Below are 21,740 nucleotides of genomic sequence, written 5' to 3'. Positions count from 1 at the left end.
CCCTCTGATCTTGGCTTGTCAGAATACATTGCGAAAAAGTATGGCACGAATTGCAATGGCACAAATTGTTGAGAATATCACTGACCATGCCGATATTTGCAGGGGATATGAGTGTTTTGCGCACGTTGAACTACAGCACGTAAGAATTGAGCTTCTTAGTCAATATCACCGGGGAATGTCCAATAATGACGAACATCTGTAGCTTCAAGGAAACTTCGACTCGCACATGGAGTTTTATCTTCGAATGGAGGGTGGGAGAATTCATTTATACTCTCGTTGCTCATTAGCTAAACTATTTTAAAAATATGACGCAGATTTGTTCGAGAAACTTGTAATCGTCTTAAAGAGAGTCTTCTTGAAGACGTGCACCAGGTAGCTCTCCACTGTTAATTGACAGGACTTTAGAATAAACTGTTCTCATACAAATTACTGTTTGTTCAAACATACAAATTACACATCTTAAGGAACATGAAGAGAAATCTGTGTACTAAATAACATAAAACTGTCGCTGCAAATTATCGCCAAGCTGTTTTACGTGTCCTAACACCTCTTTCTTTCCTATTTTGCAGCGAGCACAATTCTTTCTGTTTCTTCGTCGCTATTTTACTGTCTCTTCCCCCATGTGCAGATGGATCCACAGCCGAAACTTGAGGTCGGTTCCTATTACTCTGTCTGATTGAAAGAGCTGTATTAAGGGCACTCCCATCTCTGCAGGAAAGTTATTGCTGCTCTCAACACAATATACTGCAGACAAATATAGCGATACTGTCACGTGTTCCTGCTGTCAGTCTATTATGTCATGTTCATCCACACCCAGAAACATTACTGCTGTAGCACCAGAGTTATATAGGCGCAGTCCAAAGAGCAAGAATCTCTTAATCTCAGAACTGTGGGTTCAGCCCCCACATTGGGTCCCTCTGTGTCAATTTGATCCCGCCAATCCTCCTAGCATGACCTGATGGCGTAACAGTGATACCCAGTACCCAGCGTAATTCAGCTTTCTTTCCACTTGATTCAGATTTTGATCTGAAATCATCGGCCGAACAAGAGTTTGTCTAAATCGAGGGAGATCTGCTCACAAGCAAGTATTAAACACTTCAGGATTATCTGTTCGAATACCACACTTTGTCAAAACACTGCCGCTTCTTAAGCTAATAAGTAACGGTTTTTGAGCACGCATTGTATTGTTAATGCTTATATTAAAAAAGCATAAATTCACATAATGGAATTTGGACTGAACAAAGTAGTCCAGCCCCTTTACAACATTACATACCCACTGATTAAAGCTTAAAACTACAGCAGCAGGAGTAACAATAATGGCAACAACATGTTTGGAGTTCGGCATTTCATTTATACTGCGGAAACATCGTATCGGAATGAACTGCCCGAGATAAAAGAGCAATTGCGGCTTCAGATCGTTTTTACAGAGCATTGCGTTGTTCTGTTCATGCTGACTACACGCTTTAAATTTGTCATTTACTGCAAGCGTTGCTTTTCCAGGTTTTTCTGAAATTCCTCGCATTTGAGCCAGCACTAAAATATTTCATTCCCGTCGCTGAATACATCGTGGAAACGGTATTTGCAACGGAATGCTGTCACACATGAAATCTTTTTGTTATTCGGTTCTGAAGTTTGAAAATGAAAATAAAACGGGGGTCACTTCATAGGCTTGAAAGAAATCCAAGCAGCATAAAAACCAGCGAACTCTCACAAATTGCATTGTGCTGCACCTTTCTTCTGCTGCTTTTATAAATCTGCCTTAAACATTTGAATGCATACCTTACTGCTGCTAATCACATTCACGTGCTTACGAAGCTTTTTTCTGTCCGTTATGTTTTTCCAAAGCGGTTTCTCCGTTTTCCTTGTACTGTGATTGTCAGCGAGCACAACAAGACTGAAATAGTGTAAAGGCAGGTAAAAAAGACAAGGTAAAACGCCTGACTGTCGGGAGTGGGATTTGAACCCGTGCTTCTATTTGGAGAGCGGAACACAAAGATTGAAAGACACAAAACTGTGAATTTGCTGTTTTAAACCGCTCCACTATCCTGAAGAAATGGGTGCTGACTGTACCAGTTGCATCCGATTTTCTGTAACTTTAGGACGATTGATACGACTGGACGAACACAATTTGTGGCGTTTAGCATGACATGGAAAACGGTACCGGAGCATTCGGGTCCGGAGTACCAGACTCAGAAACAGTTTTTACCCCCGCACTATCAAACTATTAAACTCCCAGCCTCTCTCACTCTCACCTCACCTCTCACCTATGATCTGAACCTCACAGTGCCTTCTTTCTTACCAAAAACCCAAACACATTGAAAATCTACCTCTACCATACATGTCAAAAGTTCACTCCCCATAATTTCTATCCCTTTATTTCATTCTTTTGATGCATGTTTTTGCACATAACCTGTTACCTTTTTGTTGTTTTGCACACTGCCTGTTGTTGTTTTTTGCACATCGGCTGTTGTCTCTGTCTCTGTGTTTTTTTCTTTGTACTACTTATGTCCGAGAGCTAGCTAAATAGCATTTCGTTATAATATATACCTGTATATGAGTATAATGACAATAAACTTGAATTTGAACTTGAACTTGACATAGTCTTGCAGGCAGTATATTATTTTATCGTTTACTCGTTAAAAAAACACGGTCTTCTCGTTCCAAAGTCAGATTTTTAGTGCTTTCGAACGTCACTTCCAACCTGGACTGACAGCTCACCCGATCTGTTTGTGATCAGACCATGGGGGGGGGGGGGGTTTACCAAGCGCACGTTCCTTCCCAGTGCTGAGGCGATCATTCGGAAGATGGGTGTGAAGAGAGACAAGCTTTGTCGACTAAAAAACAAGGCAGGATATGCAAGAATAGTAATCACTGGCGACAGTTATGTTCTTTTACTATTGAGACTCCTACATTACGAGTTCTTTGAAGACATTGAAACTGAAGGAAAGCGGCGACAAATGAAACAGGCACGGGTGGGGATTGAACCGACGGTCTTCAGTTAACGAGACAGACGCCTTACCACTTGGCCACCGCGCCTTCGAGCAAATATGGGAATAATGTTGTTCAAATTATTTTTTTCTGAATCTGGTTTACATCGCCTGGAGGCAGCAACAACAATAAAAGGGATACTTAACAAGGAGATATGCTGTAGCAGTGCGAATCCAACAGATGCTCCTGAAGAGACTGGAGGTTTAAGCCAACTCCTTAGAGCGCTCGGCCGCGTTACTCTCTTCAGCTCTTGTTGTTTGACCTAGTGGTTTTATAACGCGTGGAAACGACCGCAACTTCGTTTTCTGAGATGCTTTCTCTCACGTGGTGAAATCTCGACCTCTTTGGCATCTCTGGCTATAGTTCTTCTGTAGAGCAGGCTTTCACACCTCTGCTTATAGTGCCCTTGAAGTCATTTTATTTTTACAGGAAGACGCATTCCCTAACGATCTCTCCTGTTTTAGAAATGCTTCATAAGGCGTGTTTGATTCAACGGACAAACAGTATACTAATTGTACAATGCAGATTTATGCGGCATTCGTACTGGATTTGAGTGGGATTCTGAAATACTTCTTGCAAAGGTATTCAGACTTTCTTGAACCTATAATAAAAACACAGACCTGAAACTCCCTAGCTTCCAATCTCTGATGTTGCTGTCCTTAAACTCGGACGTGATGTTCTGCAGACGTGTGCATAATGTCCTGTTTTCTTACAGTGTACACATTTTGCTGTTCACGCTCCGCATTCATCTGCTTTGTGCATTGTTAGTCCGCACCTGTAACATGTAATGTCAGCCGTCCCCTGTTCTTCTACAGTATATCTCTAGCATGACTGCGTCCTGCTGCTCGGCTTTTGTTTGTAAAGTTTGAGCGAGCGCCCCGTTCAGTGTCACTTTGTCACTGTGGTCAGAAAGCATTCTTGATTCTGCTTGAGCTGCTTCATGAATTCTAGCGACTGTAAGAGCTCTTTCTAAAGTCAGCCCTTCCTCCTGCAGCAATTTATAGTCTCTTATGTGCACATTTTTCCACAAGTTGATCTCTTAACATGTCAGTTTCCAATACTCCAAAGTCACAAGATTTAGCCAGTCCTCTTAGTGCAGTCACAAAAGCATCAACTGAAGTTCTCTGCCTAAATTTATGCCGTTCCAAAACCACATTTCTCTGCGGTGTAAAGTAAGCGTCTAAGGCAGCTACAGTCTGTTCATATGTACCTTTTTCAACAGGGAGGTTGGCGAAAATCCGCTGCACGGGCACCCAGATACAGTGCAGTAATGTAGCACGTCTCACGGCATCCGGAGCTTCTGTAGATCCACTGGCTATTTAAAAAAATCTGTACGACTCCATCCATATCTTGTATTCCGCATACAAATCCGGAGCTCCGAGTTTCAGTAGAAGCGGTAGAAAAAGCTGGGCATAAGCAAAGCTTCTCGGCGCGGCTGCCATATCTTCCATGGCGCAAGCTAAACGAAAAGTCCGAAAATTCAAAAGTTCGTTTCTACCAGCAAGAGAACAAAAATCTGCAGTATTCTGCTCGCTTTGAGTCCGTCAAGCACTCATCTCTCGTCGCCATAAATGTTGTGTATCTTAATAAAGAGACGTTTTTATATTATTTTAACTATTTTGTTAACTACACAGATCACGCCCTTACACCATATATTCCCGCCTTCTACTCTCTCGTTCTGTTGTCTCGCGATTTCTACTCACTATACTACATTTAGTATGACTTCTTGTTGCAGTTGAGCTCAAAGCTGGAGATGATCTCCATATTCTACCGCACTAACTAGTCCGAAACGTAGTACACAGTACACACTTTTTAAGTGAAGTCAGGTTGTTAAAAAATTAAACCAGCGCCCTGTCACAGAAACGTACCCCGGTCTACCGCGCAACAAGCGGGGGTACTCAGCAGTATACTGTAACGCAACGGGGGCTCAGGCGGGCGCCCTTGCCGCATCAGGTCGGCCCCACACCGTCCGGGGCTCGAACCCGGGACTTCCGCGTCTCTCTGCAGCGACCCAGCCCCGTGAGCTAAAGAGAGATCTCTCCACAGCCCAGTAGCTGTAGTCCTGCTATCACAGGGAAGGGCGGTGACGTCACCTGCTCTGGTACGCCGGCTCTTACACAGTACCTGTCGGCCGTAAGCGTTACACTCTCCCCCGCTTAAATCGCCGTCCCCGGCGAAGGGCTATCCCACCCCGCTTCTGACACCAATGTAACGCAACGGGGGCTCAGGCGGGCGCCCTTGCCGCATCAGGTCGGCCCCACACCGTCCGGGGCTCGAACCCGGGACTTCCGCGTCTCTCTGCAGCGACCCAGCCCCGTGAGCTAAAGAGAGATCTCTCCACAGCCCACTAGCTGTAGTCCTGCTATCACAGGGAAGGGCGGTGACGTCACCTGCTCTGGTACGCCGGCTCTTACACAGTACCTGTCGGCCGTAAGCGTTACAATACTAACGAGGAGCGCTTGTCTGCAGCTGAGCGTCAGCTCTGTTTACTGTTAGCAGTCATTGCCTCATTTCCAAACACTTTTTCACCTGCTCTCAGCTTTTAAAGACAGTCATAAACGCTCAAGAAGTAATTCATGTCAGTTTGAAGTCTGTTTCTGTTGTCTCAGCTCTTGATAAAGAAAAGCCGTGCGTGGGAGACTCCCTCTCTGAAGAAGTTTGCCGTCACCCTGCGAGGGAAAAGAGCCATCAATCACCGAGGCAACCACTGAGACAGTTAACATTAAACACGTGAAATGCGAGATGTTGTGATTTTTTTCCTGCTTAAGGCTTCTATCGTTTCTATTCTAACGAGAAAGACCTCTTTATTAGAAGTGAGATTTTAACAAACGTCTCCAGGGGTAACTGCGACCTGAACGCAACGCCTTAGACCACCAGCCATCTTGCCTGTGGTACTTATAATGAAGTATATATTTTATTTCTACTCGTTGATAAGAAAAGTGAAATCATGTAATTAGGGATATGTCTTTTTTTCATGGGGAAAACTAGCCCGAGCAAATGTAAAGTTTAGAGCAGCGCTCAATAAAAATGATCAGAAACCGAAAGCGCTTCTTATACGGATCAATATATTCCGATACCACTGGTTCTGCAGAAGAAATAAGAAAAGCCGAACTCAAAGCACTGTGTTGCCATTACGGCTACTCCATCTGCAGCTGCTTTAAGATTACTCACACTGTGTTGCCATTAAGGCTACCTAGTTAAAAAAAAAAACTTATCGTCACCTTTTTGAACGTGATTGTTAGACACCCGTTAAATCTCAACCGAGGTTTCTTGAGAGATCGTTCAGCGAGCGAGTAATAAAAAACTACTTCGCTTCTAACCTCTGCTGTCGCTGTAAACTCGGACGTGATGTTCTGCAGATGTGCAGTGTGCCTTTCCTCTCGTCGTATTCAAGAGTACTCACTGTGTGAGCTCCTCACTGCGTGTTCTGTATTCTACTGTGATTTAATTTAGATGATTACGTGGAGTAGAGTGACAAGATCTATTGAACATTTTCGGTTTGTGAAATGAAACACTAAATACACTACAGTAAATACAAGTAATGGACATTTAAAATAACCACAGTACAGCTAGAAGAGTGAAAGATAAAAGACTATTTAGAATGAGATTCACAATAGACTTAAGAAAGGCACAACCGCCCGAACAGGGACTTGAACCCTGGGCCCTCAGATTAAAAGTCTGATGCTCTACCGACTGAGCTATCCGGGCTCTGAAAGAAAGTCTACACTGTCGGGATCCTCGCAAGTCACGTGTCTCTTGTGCCGAAGAGCAGTCATACCTGACCCGTCTGGGATGACCACTGACAGACTTTATCCAGAAGCGACGGCACCACTCCCAGTAGAATGAGTGAGAAATACAGCATGACATGGGTAGTTAAGGGGCTCCCACAATCCATCTTTCCTCACATTACTGATTTTTTTCAATAGCATTTTGACCTTTTTTCACATTCAGATTTTTTTCACATTTAATAAAATCTTTCAATCAACAACAGTTGGGGTTAAGGGCCTTGTTCTGGAGCCCCATGGAGTAGGATTCCTCTGCCGACCGTGGGATGTAAACCAGCAACCTTCCAGCCACAGGTGCAGATCCTTAGCCACAGAGCCACCAAATGTGCCAATTCTTTAGAAAGAAGTCCAAAGAATGCAAATTTACTTTTTTAAAATAGCTGTTGTAAATAACATCAGTGGCTATTGAAGAGTACATACAAGCACAGAGACAAGTTAATAAACTTGGAATGACTACTTACAGCTCTGGAAAGACCGAAGATATTGTTTCCGGTTGTTAAGGAACAAGTAATAGGTTTATTCCATGCTGAAAAAAAGAAAACAATGTTTCGGCCGTGGAGCATTCTTCAGGTGTGAGAGAGAAGGCAGTAGGCAAAGGTAATGTAGTGGGAGAACAAAAGCTGGGAGGGAGGAAGGGTGAGAGGCGGGAGCAGGGGACAGAAAGAGAGGCCAATCAAGAGGTGTGAAGTCAGAATAGGTGTTGAGAGGTGTGAAATGAAACTTCCAATGAATGGAGAAAATTTAGTAGAATAGTAGTCTGTCGTTTAGAGAAGGGGGAAGTTGTGATCCTAGCTGCAGGATAAGTTTGGTTTGGTATCGGTAGTCTTTCTAATGTATGAGTTCAGAAAACCATCTTTGAGAACAAAGACGGAGAGATTAGAGTGGTCATGGCCATCAGAGGTTAAATGAGAAACAATGGTTTTTGGAGAGATCTTTAATCTTCACAGCCCTGACATGTTCTCTGAAGCGGTCTCCAAGTCCCCTTCCTGTTTCTCCAATATAGAGAGAAACTGGGCATTTACTGCAAGAGATACAGTAAATAAGGTTGCTGGAGGTACAAGATGCCATCTGGGTGATCCAGAATTGTCCTGAGGGGCCTTGAATGAGTGTGGTGTTGGATGTGTACTTGCAGGCGATACAGCGAGCTCTGTTGCAGGGGAAAGTACCTGGTGTGGAGGGTTGCTGAGGGCGGTCAAGGGAGCTGTGAACAAGAAGGTTGCGCAGATTAGGTGATTGACGATATAAGATGATGGGGCAGTCAGAAAAGAGGGCCCCAATGGAGGGATCATCCTGTAGGATGGAAAAGTTGTCGTTAACAGTCCTGGGGATAGGAAGTGTGTTAGGGAAGCACCAAAGGAATGCGGTTGTTACGGTGGGAGTTCCTGATTGGGTTGATGGTCCAAGGGGTGTTTTTGGCTCGGGCAAGGGCCCTGTCAATAACACTGCTGGGGTATCCTCTGTTGTTGAAAAAGGAGTACATTTTGAGGGTTTGGTTCTGGAAGTCGATGTCGTCGCTGCATATTTGTTGTAGCCGAAGGAACTGTGAAAAAGGGAGAGAATTTTTAGTATGTTTGGGGTGAAATTAGCTATACAAGAGATAGCTGTATGAAACCGTGGGTTTGTAATAAACAGAAGTGGAGAGTCTGGGGTAGTTGATGGAGAAGTTGATGTCCAGAAACGGAAGAGTAGTGGAAGATATGTTAACCATATATTTGAGGGACAGGTGGAAGTTGGTGAAATGGTGCAGGAAGCACTTAAGCTGATCGTTGGAGCATGTGGCGGCACTGACGCAGTCATCAATATATCGCTTGAAGAGGTCAGGGACATAGCCAGTGTAGCAAGCTAAGAAACGTTCTTCTACCCAGCCAACAAAGATATTGGCATAGCTGGGTCCCATTCTGGTGCCCATGGCAACTCCACTCACCTGTTGGTAAAAAAGATTATTGAAGGAGAATGCATTCAGTGTGAGAACCAGTGTTTCTGGTTGTTGTCCTTTAATTGATCTGCCACCAAAACATTAATCCTAAACAGTCAAACAAGTCCATGTGATGAAAACCTTTATGCTCTTTAATGTTTTTTTATGGATTGTGCATCTGCACTAATTTCCCCCCCTCCTACTCATCAGCTTTTGGATGAGAGATTCTGACCACTGTATAAGATCAGAAGCAATAGAAGAAACGGGCTTCTTTTCTGCTTATTAAACACACTCCTAATGCAAACAACACATTACAAGTACAACGCAAAGGTTGCACCAAATGGGATCAAGCAATTTAAAACATATGTTCAGGGTACAGGAAAGTTGTTATAGAGATGAATGGTATTCATGAAACAAATAATGTTGCAAAAAACTTTGCCAAAAGTCACAACCCATTTAACATTCATCAGACAGGTTGAATCAGTTGGATATCTCTTAGGTTTAAAATGCACTCAACGGCTGTATAATGCAAGCTCAAGAGTCAAAAGAACAATAGTGAACTACAGTTCTTACAATAATAAACAGCCATTTGATCTTGTGAATGATCTATCATACACCCTTGAAATGATGTTACAGATTTGGAAGTTTGCACAGCTTGTAGTCTTTCTAACTCCATGAGACACACAGACAGGGAGAGAAGCTGGGGGTCAGAGCGCAGGGTCAGCCACTGTGCTCTTGTGCCAAACAGGTCATACAAAGACCGCCATTCCTTATATCTTTCCCTGAACCTGTGCGTCACTACCTCACCTTCCAGAAGCAAAATATCGAGCTTCCACACACCCTTCTCCACAGTAACAGCTGTTGGAATAGAAATTGTAAATGACAGTAGACAATGGTCAGAGAAAAAAAAAAACAGGGGTTAGGCCTGCGGTCATGCAAGTAAAATCAAGTACCAAAACAAAATGCGTGAGCCTTGGGTCCCATTAGACTTGTGGCATGTGAAACCTGCCCTCCCCTGACTATGAAGTTTGAAGCCATCTTTCAGTTTAAAATCTTTACATAATGTTTGCAATAATATTGATGATTTATCAAATTGGACCTGTCTCTCGCCCGTTATTCTGCCTTCTCTTTCTAAAAGAGAATTAAAATCCCATCCCAATAAATATACTCAGTTCCTGAATTAGGACATATCTGTCATGTGAGCAACTCAGACAATATATATTTAAGCGTTTAAATTAGACATTCATGAAACCCAGATATACCACCAGTGCTCTCCCTGGTTTCATTACAAGGTGCTGTCGTACCTCTACCATCTTATTTTTAATTAGAACAGCTATACCATCAGATTTATTTTCTTTGGACCCACACCAGGTTGATCGGCCCAATGTCCACAGTTCTTCCATATCCTTATAGCAGTTTTTAAAGGGTAACCCACACTCCTGTAACAACACAATATCAGCAGTTACCTTCCTCACAAATGATAATATAGTCCTTGCCCTTAACTTGGAGCGAATGCTTCTCACATTTATGGACACAATATTAAGAGCCATACTTAAAGTAGGACCAGGGGAGACTAAAAGATCTGGCTACAATCATTCAAGTGTATAGACACCTACTATACAGGCCTCCCCCCCCCACTTTTGCTTTAATTGTCTCCTCCTCCACCACCCCCACAATCCATAGGATATTTCTCCACCTGCCATCCTTGAGTCTCTGGTTCTGAAGCTTGGTCAGTAAGATCACATATATTGGAGACATCTAAACCCATGGGAGAACCTACCTGAGGACTTGGAAAATGATCTTCCCTCACTCTGCTCGGAGTTAAATCATTTTCTAAATCCAATGTCTCTTTTAGACTGCACCCACTGTTCTGTACATTTCATTTGAGCACTTTCAGTCTCCACAGGTGGCAGGCTATTGGAAGAGATGCTACCAATCAAATCAGATTCCACCTCACTTTTTGCAACATTATCATTCTCTTCTACCTCAGCCTCATCTCCTTCACTCCATTCTGAACCCTCGCTCTCTTTTTCACCACTTTCTTCAACGTCAACCACATCCAGTTCCTGATCCAGAACCACTGCTCCAGCCCTAAATACCTCTTCAAACTCTTCCTGTTTTTGCATCGGTCTTACCAGTTTTGTTCTATTTGCAAAGGAATTTGGACAGTCTTTAAACACATGACCTTCACACTCACAGAGATTACATTTCCTCACGCTTGTACATTCAGTATATGCATGTCCAGTTTCCTTGCACTTACCACACACCACCTTTGTACAGGCATCCACAAAGTGACCCAGCTCCCCACATCTCCTGCACGGTTTTGGCTGCCCTTGGTAGAACACAAGGCCTCTATTTTCACATAATCCAATCAAAGAAGGAATGTGTTTAAATCCACCATAACCATTTTTTGTCTTCATGCAATGAAACAGGTACTCTCCATGAACAGTTCCAGATGCCATCATCATCCAAGACTTTCTGAAGCTCACCTTTCACTAAACAATACTTAGACAACCATGTCACAACATCTTCCTTCATCACCATCTCATTAAACATGCGAACAATCACAGTCCTATTAATCAATAATAATTGCTTACACTTATATAGCGCTTTTCTGGACACTCCACTCAAAGCACTTTACAGGTAATAGGGACTCCCCTCCACCACCACCAATGTGCAGCATCCACCTGGATGATGCGACAGCAGCAATAGTGCGCCAGAACGCTCACCACACATCAGCTCTCAGTGGGGAGGAGAGCAGAGTAATGTAGCCAATTCATAGAGGGGGATTATTAGGAGGCCATCATTGGTAAGGGCCAATGGGAAATTTGGTCAGGATGCCGGGGTTACACCCCTACTCTTTTCGAGAAACGCCCTGGGATTTTTAATGACCCCAGAGAGTCAGGACCTCGGTTTTACGTCTCATCCGAAGGACGGCGCCTGTTTACAGTATAGTGTCCCCGTCACTATACTGGGGCATTAGGACCCACACAGACCACAGGGTGAGCGCCCCCTGCTGGCACCACTAACACCTCTTCCAGCAGCAACCTTGGTTTTTCCCAGGAGGTCTCCCCTCCAGGTACTGACCAGGCTCACACCACATTAGAAAGATCCATCAGCTTCTGCCATTCAAACATTCTAATTAGGCCCACATCTTTTTTTCTCCTCTATTTTCATCCAAAATTCTTCCAGTAACTTCGCCGATTGAAACTAATGTCAAAACCAATTCCCTTCAGAAAAGTGATTAAGCATTTGACATCTAATGCCTTAATCCTTTCTGTAACACCTTCCTTAAAAAGTCCAACCGTGAAATATCACCCGAGTGAGCCGAACCCTCACCACCCTTATTCACCAAACGTGCGCAAAAGTAACGGCGCATGCCGAATCTACAGGCCGCCATGGCCGTTACAAATGTGTCAAAAGCAAACTAAACCTAAACCGAAACCTCTTCTGTGCACCAAACTCCCCAAAACCCTATTCCCTTAATCTTACACTTATACAAAAACTCCACTCTCGACTTCTGGGTTTAACCCTTTACATCGCCAACGCTGGTTAGAGATTCAGTGTGTCCCAGGCTCAGCGGTTATATAGGACAGGACTCGGTGAGCTGCAGGGGAAACTCGTTGTTCTGCGCTCCCCGTGCGGAATGCGCGTCTCCACCCTCCAGACTCGTCACACCGCCTTCATACTCTACAGCGGGAAAAAAAACTCCCTTTACTGTCTTCATACAGTACATCCCTCTTAAATCCCAGAAACACAGAAACTCCGGGGCGTTTCTGTGAGTCAGTACCGGGTTTCTCTGTTCGAGGTTACAAGCAGAAACAATAAAAGCGCTGAAAGCAGGAAGTTATTTCTGCTCGTAGGCATAAACGTACAAATAAATTTTCTGATTCCTAAAACCTAATAAAATCCATGTACAGTGCCTTGCGAAAGTATTCGGCCCCCTTGAACTTTTCAACCTTTTGCCACATTTCAGGCTTCAAACATAAAGATATAAATTTTTTATTTTATGTGAAGAATCACCAACAAGTGGGACACAATTGTGAAGTGGAACGAAATCTATTGGATTTTTGAAACTTTTTTAACTAATAAAAAAATGAAAAGCGGGGCGTGCAAAATTATTCGGCCCCTTTACTTTCAGTGCAGCAAACTCACTCCAGAAGTTCAGCGAGGATCTCTGAATGATCCAATGTTGTCCTAAATGACTGATGGTGATAAATAGAATCCACCTGTGTGTAATCAAGTCTCTGTATAAATGCACCTGCTCTGTGATAGTCTCAAGGTTCTGTTGAAAGCGCAGAGAGCATCATGAAGACCAAGGAACACACCAGGCAGGTCCGTAATACTGTTGTGGAGAAGTTTAAAGCCGGATTTGGATACAAAAAGATTTCCCAAGCTTCAAACATCCCAAGGAGCACTGTGCAAGCGACCATCTTGAAATGGAAGGAGTATCAGACCACTGCAAATCTACCAAGACCTGGCCGTCCCTCTAAACTTTCAGCTCAGACAAGGAGAAGACTGATCAGAGATGCAGCCAAGAGGCCCATGATCACTCTGGATGAACTGCAGAGAACTACAGCTGAGGTGGGAGAGTCTGTCCATAGGACAACAATCAGTCTTACACTGCACAAATCTGGCCTTTATGGAAGAGTGGCAAGAAGAAAGCCATTTCTCAAAGATATACATAAAAAGTCTCGTCTAAAGTTTGCCACAAGCCACCTGGGAGACACCCCAAACATGTGGAAGAAGGTGCTCTGGTCAGATGAAATCAAAATCGAACTTTTTGGCCACAATGCAAAACGATATGTTTGGCGTAAAAGCAACACAGCTCATCACCCTCAACACACCATCCCCACTGTCAAACATGGTGGTGGCAGCATCATGGTTTGGGCCTGCTTTTCTTCAGCAGGGACAGGGAAGATGGTTACAATTGAGGGGAAGATGGATGCAGCCAAATACAGGACCATTCTGGATGAAAACCTGTTGGAGTCTGCAAAAGACCTGAGACTGGGACGGAGATTTATCTTCCAACAAGACAATGATCCCAAACATACAGCAAAATCTACAAAGGAATGGTTCACAAATAAACGTATCCAGGTGTTTGAATGGCCAAGTCAAAGTCCAGACCTGAATCCAATCGAGAATCTGTGGAAAGAGCTGAAAACTGCTGTTCACAAACGCTCTCCATCCAACCTCACTGAGCTCGAGCTGTTTTGCAAGGAAGAATGGGCAAGAATTTCAGTCTCTCGATGTGCAAAACTGATAGAGACATACCCCAAGCAACTTGCAGCTGTAATCGCAGCAAAAGGTGGCTCTACAAAGTATTAACGCAAGGGGGCCGAATAATTTTGCACGCCCCACTTTTCATTTTTTTATTAGTTAAAAAAGTTTCAAAAATCCAATAGATTTCGTTCCACTTCACAATTGTGTCCCACTTGTTGGTGATTCTTCACATAAAATAAAAAATTTATATCTTTATGTTTGAAGCCTGAAATGTGGCAAAAGGTTGAAAAGTTCAAGGGGGCCGAATACTTTCGCAAGGCACTGTAAGTCTCCTTTTCGTCCCCAATGCATATAACTGAATATAAATCAGTCAAGTTCAGCTACTTTTCTGATGTATATGAATACACTAGTTCTGGTGCAGCTGTTACAACAAAGATACTGAAGAACTTTTTTTTCATACGAGCTCTTGCCGTTTTTTAAATTGAATATTTTTTTCATTTCGGTAAATCACACGAAACACCAGCAACACTCATCGTAAGCATCTGACCAATCACATTCCTGAATTTTAAAACCATTTAGTATTTATTTTTAACTTGTTTTATTTATTTTTTAATTTTACACACCTGTTTTAAGTATTCTTGCCATTTTTAGCATATTGTAAGTGGATTTTTTTCAAACATTTTATTTTTTAAATCATATCAACCCATTGTAACTTCCCATTGATAATTCCTGAGCTTTATAACTGTGTATTATTTATTTTTACCTTGTTTTATTTTTTATTATTTTACAGAGCTTTTTAATATATTGTGAGCATTTTAGTGTCATTTTCAAATAGGACTATCAATGCTCTTGACTTTTAAACCTGTATTTATTCTGACATTATTCTCTCCACCTGCAGATGAGGGAGGTATTTGATTTTAAATTTGTTGATTTTGGGGGATAATGTACATTCATTTCCTTGTATGTATCACCAGTGGGAAACTTTTTTTGGATGAATTGCATTTTTGGATGAATTGCAATCTTTACTTCAAGGCCTTCAGACTGATATAGAAATGACGGGAGATTTAAATGACACATTTGATAAATCAGACAGGAACAGCATAACATCTAAAATGGCAGAACCCTCTAAAGTACTGAAAAATTTCCGGCACATTCATAATAAATAAAATGTATTGAATTTGAAGCATAAAATTTGCTTTTTTTCCCACCTCACCTCACCTAATGCTATTGCATTAACGAGGCTGAAGTTGGCTTCTTATTCGCCAGCTTCTTCGCGTTTTTCGTTCCATCTTAAATGCTGCTGTTGTGATGTCATGCCGCCTTTCGCCTGTAGATGGCTCTCTACAGTCATTTTTAAAAATACTTATCCGGATGTATTACTGTACATATCCTCAGTAAAGGGGAATATGTAAGTAGAGACTGTCCAAATTGCATTTTTGTATGAAACACATTTCAGAAACACAACTCACAATAATACAATCTGGCATGTTATACAACGAGTAAATAAGACAAAGGCAAAACATAAGTTCACTGGCACTTTCTGCATATTTTCCACGACCTTGCCTTCTGGTCATAAAAAGTCTCAAACTCTTGGATTTTGCAAGAAATTTTAATATAGCAGTTTTAAATGGGATATTTAGAACATGGCATATGAGAATATATGGTTAACTGAGGATGAGCAGAGGGTGATCACACTTTCTGCTTATTGCTGTGAACCTACCTCCTGGTTATAAAAATGTCTAAAAATTCTGACACAGATGAGTGAGAGACAATGGAAAAGACTATCAAAATCCTGAACTTCAGGACATTGTACTGTACCGTTTTTTAAATACGACCCTCTGAACATGGCATGAGAGAATACATTGTCAAATGGTAAATGCAATGTTTGTTATATTGCTAGGGCCCTCCCTCCTGATTTTAAAATTGTCTCATATTTCTGACATCAAGGTGTGAGACACAATATAACAGACTGTCACAATCCTGAACTTCAGGACATTTTACTGTACCATTTTAAAAATATGACCCTCTGAACATGGCATGGGAGAAAATGGCATGTGAGAATGCATTGGGAAAAGGTGAATGCAATTTCTGCTGATTACAAAATCGTCTCACAATTCTGACACTGAGGTGTGAGACACAATGTAACAGGCACTCATAATCGTGAAGTACAAGAGATTTTACTGTTACGTTTTTTTTAATAATGACCCTCTGAACACAGCATGTGGGGATTTATAGTCAACAAAATAGCACACATTCTGCCAAATTGCTTTGTCCCTCCTTCCTCGTTACCAAAACATCTTAGTATATCGACACTAAGGTAAATATCGGAGTCAACCGATACTGATCAGGGTCTGCTGCTGCTGAGCCCGCAGCCTTCACCATAAGGTCCAATTCCCCAAGCCTGCTGACCATATATGTCTATCCCTTCTCGTCAAAACTCGTATTTTCACAGGGTACCCTTCAGAAATCGCAGTATAGAATGAAAAAAAAAACCTCCAATAGATCTCGGCCGCTGTTGGTGATTTTCCTTTAAAAACAAATGAATGTCTTGAAATTTTACGGAGTGTATCACTTTCACCGAGACCGAGAAGTCTCCACGACCGGTCTTGTACCGCAATGAAATACAGAGCCCGTAGGGGGCAGTAGGCTTGCAAATATAGCTCACTGTGTATATAATGAAGAAGCAGAGATTAGTTCCTCGTCTGCATGTTGCAGAGCCTTACGCTACTCGTACCAGCAGCTGGGGTTTGATCCCTGCACGGGCGATTAGTTGAAAGACCATTTAGCCGGCTGGCTTTTATGTTTCACACTAAATTGAGATCTCGAAACCAAAATAGTTAGAAATATGGAACACAACCGTTGTTCCCCAAGAAGGAAAGCTGTTTTGTACTGACGTCACTCCTTTTGATTTAACCCAGATTGTGAAGACAACTCCGCCCTATCAAAGAAAAATGTTACTCAAAAGTTGGAAAGCACACTCTTAACCCATCTTATATCTGATTCCCGCGATCCGTTCAAAGCTGCTTAGTGTTTCGCAAGCAAATCATTTCAGGGAAGAAACTCAGTTTAGTGAACTACTTTTGTATTTTCACTCATTGAATTTGATATTTGTACTCTCTTTGCATTCTCAGCAATAATAATTCAAAATTACAGTTCGGATTTATTGGAAAACTTCACAAGCATTGTTAGGTTAGGACTTTAAAATTGTATTTTAATATCTTGGTATATTTACCTTCATTTTAATATAGATATAACCATAAATGTTGTTAAGCATATTGTACTTATGTCGTACTTTTTAAAACATTTTAGCTGAGGACGCACAGCGACTATTATACCTTGTGATACATGCAAGACATCTGTAAACAAAGATGTAATTACAATAAAATTGGCAATTAACAGAAAACCACAATTTGTGTAATATTATTCCTCGATATCGATGATCAGTTGAAGGATTTGAAGAAACTATCAAAGAAACAGCAGCAATAGCAGATGATTGGTTTTGAACCCATCTTTACACCTCAATAATCCATTTGTCCTCAAAAAAAGAAAAGACAGGCATGTTTCGAGTCTCATAATTATCCTCCTCTCGATCCAAAAGAAACGTATACCTTTGATTGCTTCTGTAGTATTTTGGATTTTCTTACAAAGATCTCACGAAGTATTGCCAGGATCTATATTTAGCGTTCGGTAGCGATAACACTGCTGATATTGATTGAGTAAAAATCTATGATGTATTGACAGCTTTATCCGAAGCGAGAAGTCCTTGAACGCCGCTTATGAAGTGTTGGGATCCATACCAAGAAATGCCTTTTGTTTTCTCACCCAAAATACTGCTATTGCATTACACATTACATGAACATTACCAGTTTTGGTAGCTTCTGGGTGCGATTTTCCAAAACTGAAACTAATTACAAAATTATTTAAGATGAACCATGTCCAAAAATTGTAAATCAGGATTAATATAATATCAAATGAAATTACTACAGAAGAAAATGTTTAACTGAAATATGAATAAGACTATGCAAGCCTACAAAATAGAACAATTCAATATTTATAACTTATTTTTTTTATATTTTGAGAAATGGGCTCACAAACTGGAAGACACTAACGTTTCTCTTTGTTAGAGTATGTGAATAACAGTTTAACCCCAAATGTCTGTAATTGTGATTTTGTTAAAATTCCAAAAAAGCATCTATCAATACTAAGAAATTATTAAGAAAGGAAGAAATTGTATTTCATAACCTGTAAGACATGAAGACATTTACAGGTTATATCCTTTGCTTTGTCTTTTAACGCAAGCGTTAAAAAACAGCAGTACTGATGATTTTCATGGACTGATGCACACTTGTTCTGTACAACTCCAGTGATAAAACCTTGTCTGTAAAAATTGTAGAATGTAAAAGGGCGAAACAACGCTCCAACCACAGGAATGGTATCATAAAGGATCATTTTCTTATTTAATACATCCTTTTGAGATGCCTTGTCAACGCACACAGACGTTAGAGCTGAACAAATATTTTGTACACAAGACGGCAGTGCGATATTAGTTTTCCTGTCTTCTTGATGGATTCAGAGGTCCTTGCTCACCACATAACTTTACAGCTAAGGAACAGTAGCTTGGAAAATACCCAACTCAACAAGTGAGCATGTTGGTTGCTCTTGCTCTGAATGCAAGGAGCTGTTTTTTTTTCGCATTAATCATTATTAACCAGAAACAGCTGCACAACTGGTCGCATTTGTGATTATGTCACTTCTCTGCTTCAGCAAGGTCAATAAAAAACTCTGAAAGTAGTAGAGAAAAACTGAATTAAAATCATATTAGCAATTCTGAGCGATATCTGCATACAGGCAATCCAATAAGAACATTGAAATCTTTGAATATCATCTCTCTATATATTGCGCTGCTTTTTACTTGGAGTAAAACTATTGGATTGGAGGAATGCTAACCGCTGGGTTAAAATGTATTGTTGTTATTTGGAGAAATCAATGAACTCGTGATTTTATATGTTTTAAAAGACGGTCATGCACACAGAAAAAAGACAGTGCTGATTATTTTTCTGGAGACGGAGCACTGATGACCTATCCGAGCCAATTGATAAAGCCCACCCAGTGGATACTCTAGCAGAACGTGGAAGAATGTTCACCATTGTAACCAAGGCAACCACAGGAACAACATCAAGAAGCACAATCAATTCCCCATTTAAATCTTTCGTGTAAGGTATGCTATGTGAAAGTATGAAGTAAATCCTCTGATCTCTTTTGAACATGGACAAGGTATTTCTGATGGAGCGCTATGAGCAAAGATTTAATAAACTACTCCTGCCGATAATTCAGCTTGAAGAAGTAAAAGCCTCACAAACAAAAGCAGCTCGCTACCACAGCCAATATTAAATGTACTTGGTGGCACATTACCATGTGCACTGGCTCAAAAGTGATCTCAGCAGATGTTATTCCCTACGTAAAGCTGAAAGCGCTGATGAGCATTTCCATTGAGAAAAAATAAATCTGCCTTGATGTTAAACATAGAGAGCCTGTCTTTTAGACGTTCTCCCTCTAAACACCTTGTGCAGCCTCCCGACAGACTAACAAAAAGCGCATTTTCACCAACTCAATTTATAATACGCCCCTCAAAACTCACAACCAAATAACAATCCATCCGTATATTTGAATTCCAAGATCCATTCAAGGCAACTTGGCTCTTCGCAAGCAAATAATTTCAGGGAAGAATCTCAGTTTAGTCAACTACTGGTGCATTCAGCACACACCTTGCTTTTGCTTGTCAGGGTGGCCGAGTGGTCTAAGGCGCCAGACTCAAAGATGTGTGTTTTTTCAGCTGGCTTGGGTGTTCTGGTCTCCAAATGGAGGCGTGGGTTCAAACCCCACTCCTGACTGCTTCTGTTTTTACCTCTCTTGAATTGTTCCAGTGCTAGCTGACAGTGAATGACTGAAATATAAAAGCAGCAGAAGAAAGCAAGCAACTCAGTGCAATTTGTGAGTATTCTGCACTGTTAAAATGCACAGGTTTTCATACTTTTTGGAATTTGTAGCTCAAGAAGTGACTCCTGTTTCATTTTCTATTCACCAACTCGATTTGCATTCCGCCCCTCACACCTCACAACAGAATAACAAACGGCTTCATGTGCCACACCATTCCCCTGTAGATTCGGTTTGCACTATGAATTAGGCGACCCCAAATGAAATATTTTAGTGTTGGCTCAAATGTGAGGAATTTCATGAACCCTCAAAAAGGAACGCTTTCAGAGAATGCCAGCAATTCAAAGCGTGTAGGCAGCAATTCTGCAATTTATTTTATCGGGGCTGGTGCTTTCCGAGTCGATGGCTCCGCATTAGAAATGAGAAGTGCTGAACTCTAAACATGTTCTTGCCATTACTGCTACTCCTGCTCCTACTCCTTCGTCCTCGAAAAAAGAAAAGACAGGCATGTTTTGAGTCTCAAAATGATCTTCTGGATCCACAAGAAACATGTAAATTTGATTGATTCCGCAGTATTTTGGATGTACTGTACTTATAACTTCCATCGAAGAGAGATTTCATCAGTTGCATGAAATTGAAACTTTCGACTTTTTGTCTGGTATTGAAAATATGTTAAAAAAAAACATAAACAATTTTCTAATGAACAACTCATGAAGTATTGCCAGGATCTATATTTAGCGTTTGGTAGTGATAACACTGCTGATATTGACTGAGTAGAAATCTATGTTGTATTGACAGCTTTATCTGAAGCAAGAAATCCTAGAACGCCATCTATGAAGTTTTAGGATTCATACCAAAAGATGCCTTTTGTTTCCCACCCCAACTGCTGCTATTGCATTACACATTATGTGAACATTACCAGTTTTGGTAGCTTTGGGGCATGATTTTCCTAAACTGAAACTTATTACAAAATTATTTAAGATGAACCATGTCCAAAAATTGTAAATCAGGACTAATTTTAATATCAAATGAAATTACTACAGAAGAAAAGGTTTGATTTATATAACTTATTTTTTTTATTTTTTGAAATGGGCTCACACATTCAGATTCGTTCTCAGTGGTTCTTGCTCACCAAATAACTTAAAAGCTGAAGAAGAATGCTACGAAAAATACTAATCAAAATACAAAATAATAATCATTATTAACCAGAAACAGCAAAAAAACTGGTCACATTTGTGATTATGTCGCTTCTCTGCTTCAGCAAGGTCAATAAAGGACTCTCTGAAAGTAGTAAAACACTAAAGAACTGCAAAACTGAATTCAGAATCATATTAGGAATTCTGAGTGATGCCTGCTTACATGCAATCCAATACGGATGTTGTCTTTAAATAAGAATTCTCTATGTTTCCCTGCCTTTTCCCTGGAGTGAAACTATTGGATTGAAGGAATTCTTATCACAGGTTTACAAGGTGTCGTTGATATTTGGAGAAATCTATGAACTCGTGATTTTTATATACTTTAAATAACGGCCATACGCACAGAATAAAATGACAGTACTGATGATTTTTTCCTGAGACGAAGCACAGATTATCTTTCCAACACAGCTGATAAAGGCAAGCCAATAGATACTCTAGCAGAACATAAAAAAACAGAATCAATTCCCCACTTAGATCTGATATCTGAGGTATGCAATCAGGACTCTGTATTAGCTACTATTGATCCATGCAGGACACAGCACAATTTGAGCCACCACTTAGACCTGGTGCCCTCTTGTCTTGGATGAGATTGGCACAGCGATTGATTACTGGGGATCATCTTCTTCATCCCTGAACTACCTCACTCACACCGAGATCCCTGGCTGTAGTCCCCTTTACCTAAAGTGGGGTCTCCCTCAC

General features: G+C 41.2%; 3 non-coding genes across 3 annotated transcripts; 1 reads left to right on the top strand and 2 right to left on the bottom strand.

Moving 5' to 3' along the window:
* Window positions 1-2,964: 2,964 nt before the first annotated feature.
* Window positions 2,965-3,036, bottom strand: trnat-cgu (transfer RNA threonine (anticodon CGU)). Its single transcript has one exon. It is a non-coding gene; the product is annotated as a tRNA-Thr (tRNA).
* Window positions 3,037-6,623: 3,587 nt separating this feature from the next.
* Window positions 6,624-6,696, bottom strand: trnak-uuu (transfer RNA lysine (anticodon UUU)). The gene has a single exon. It is a non-coding gene; the product is annotated as a tRNA-Lys (tRNA).
* A 12,993-nt stretch (window positions 6,697-19,689) lies between these two features.
* Window positions 19,690-19,802, top strand: trnal-caa (transfer RNA leucine (anticodon CAA)). The gene is made up of 2 exons: window positions 19,690-19,727; window positions 19,757-19,802. It is a non-coding gene; the product is annotated as a tRNA-Leu (tRNA).
* The last annotated feature ends 1,938 nt before the right edge of the window (window positions 19,803-21,740 follow it).

This window comes from Atractosteus spatula, assembly GCF_055471065.1.
Source record: "Atractosteus spatula isolate fAtrSpa1 chromosome 10 unlocalized genomic scaffold, fAtrSpa1.hap1 SUPER_10_unloc_15, whole genome shotgun sequence".
Classification (NCBI taxonomy): domain Eukaryota; kingdom Metazoa; phylum Chordata; class Actinopteri; order Semionotiformes; family Lepisosteidae; genus Atractosteus; species Atractosteus spatula.
Note: the sequence above shows the minus strand (reverse complement) of the source record. Positions and strands in the feature narration are given on the sequence as shown.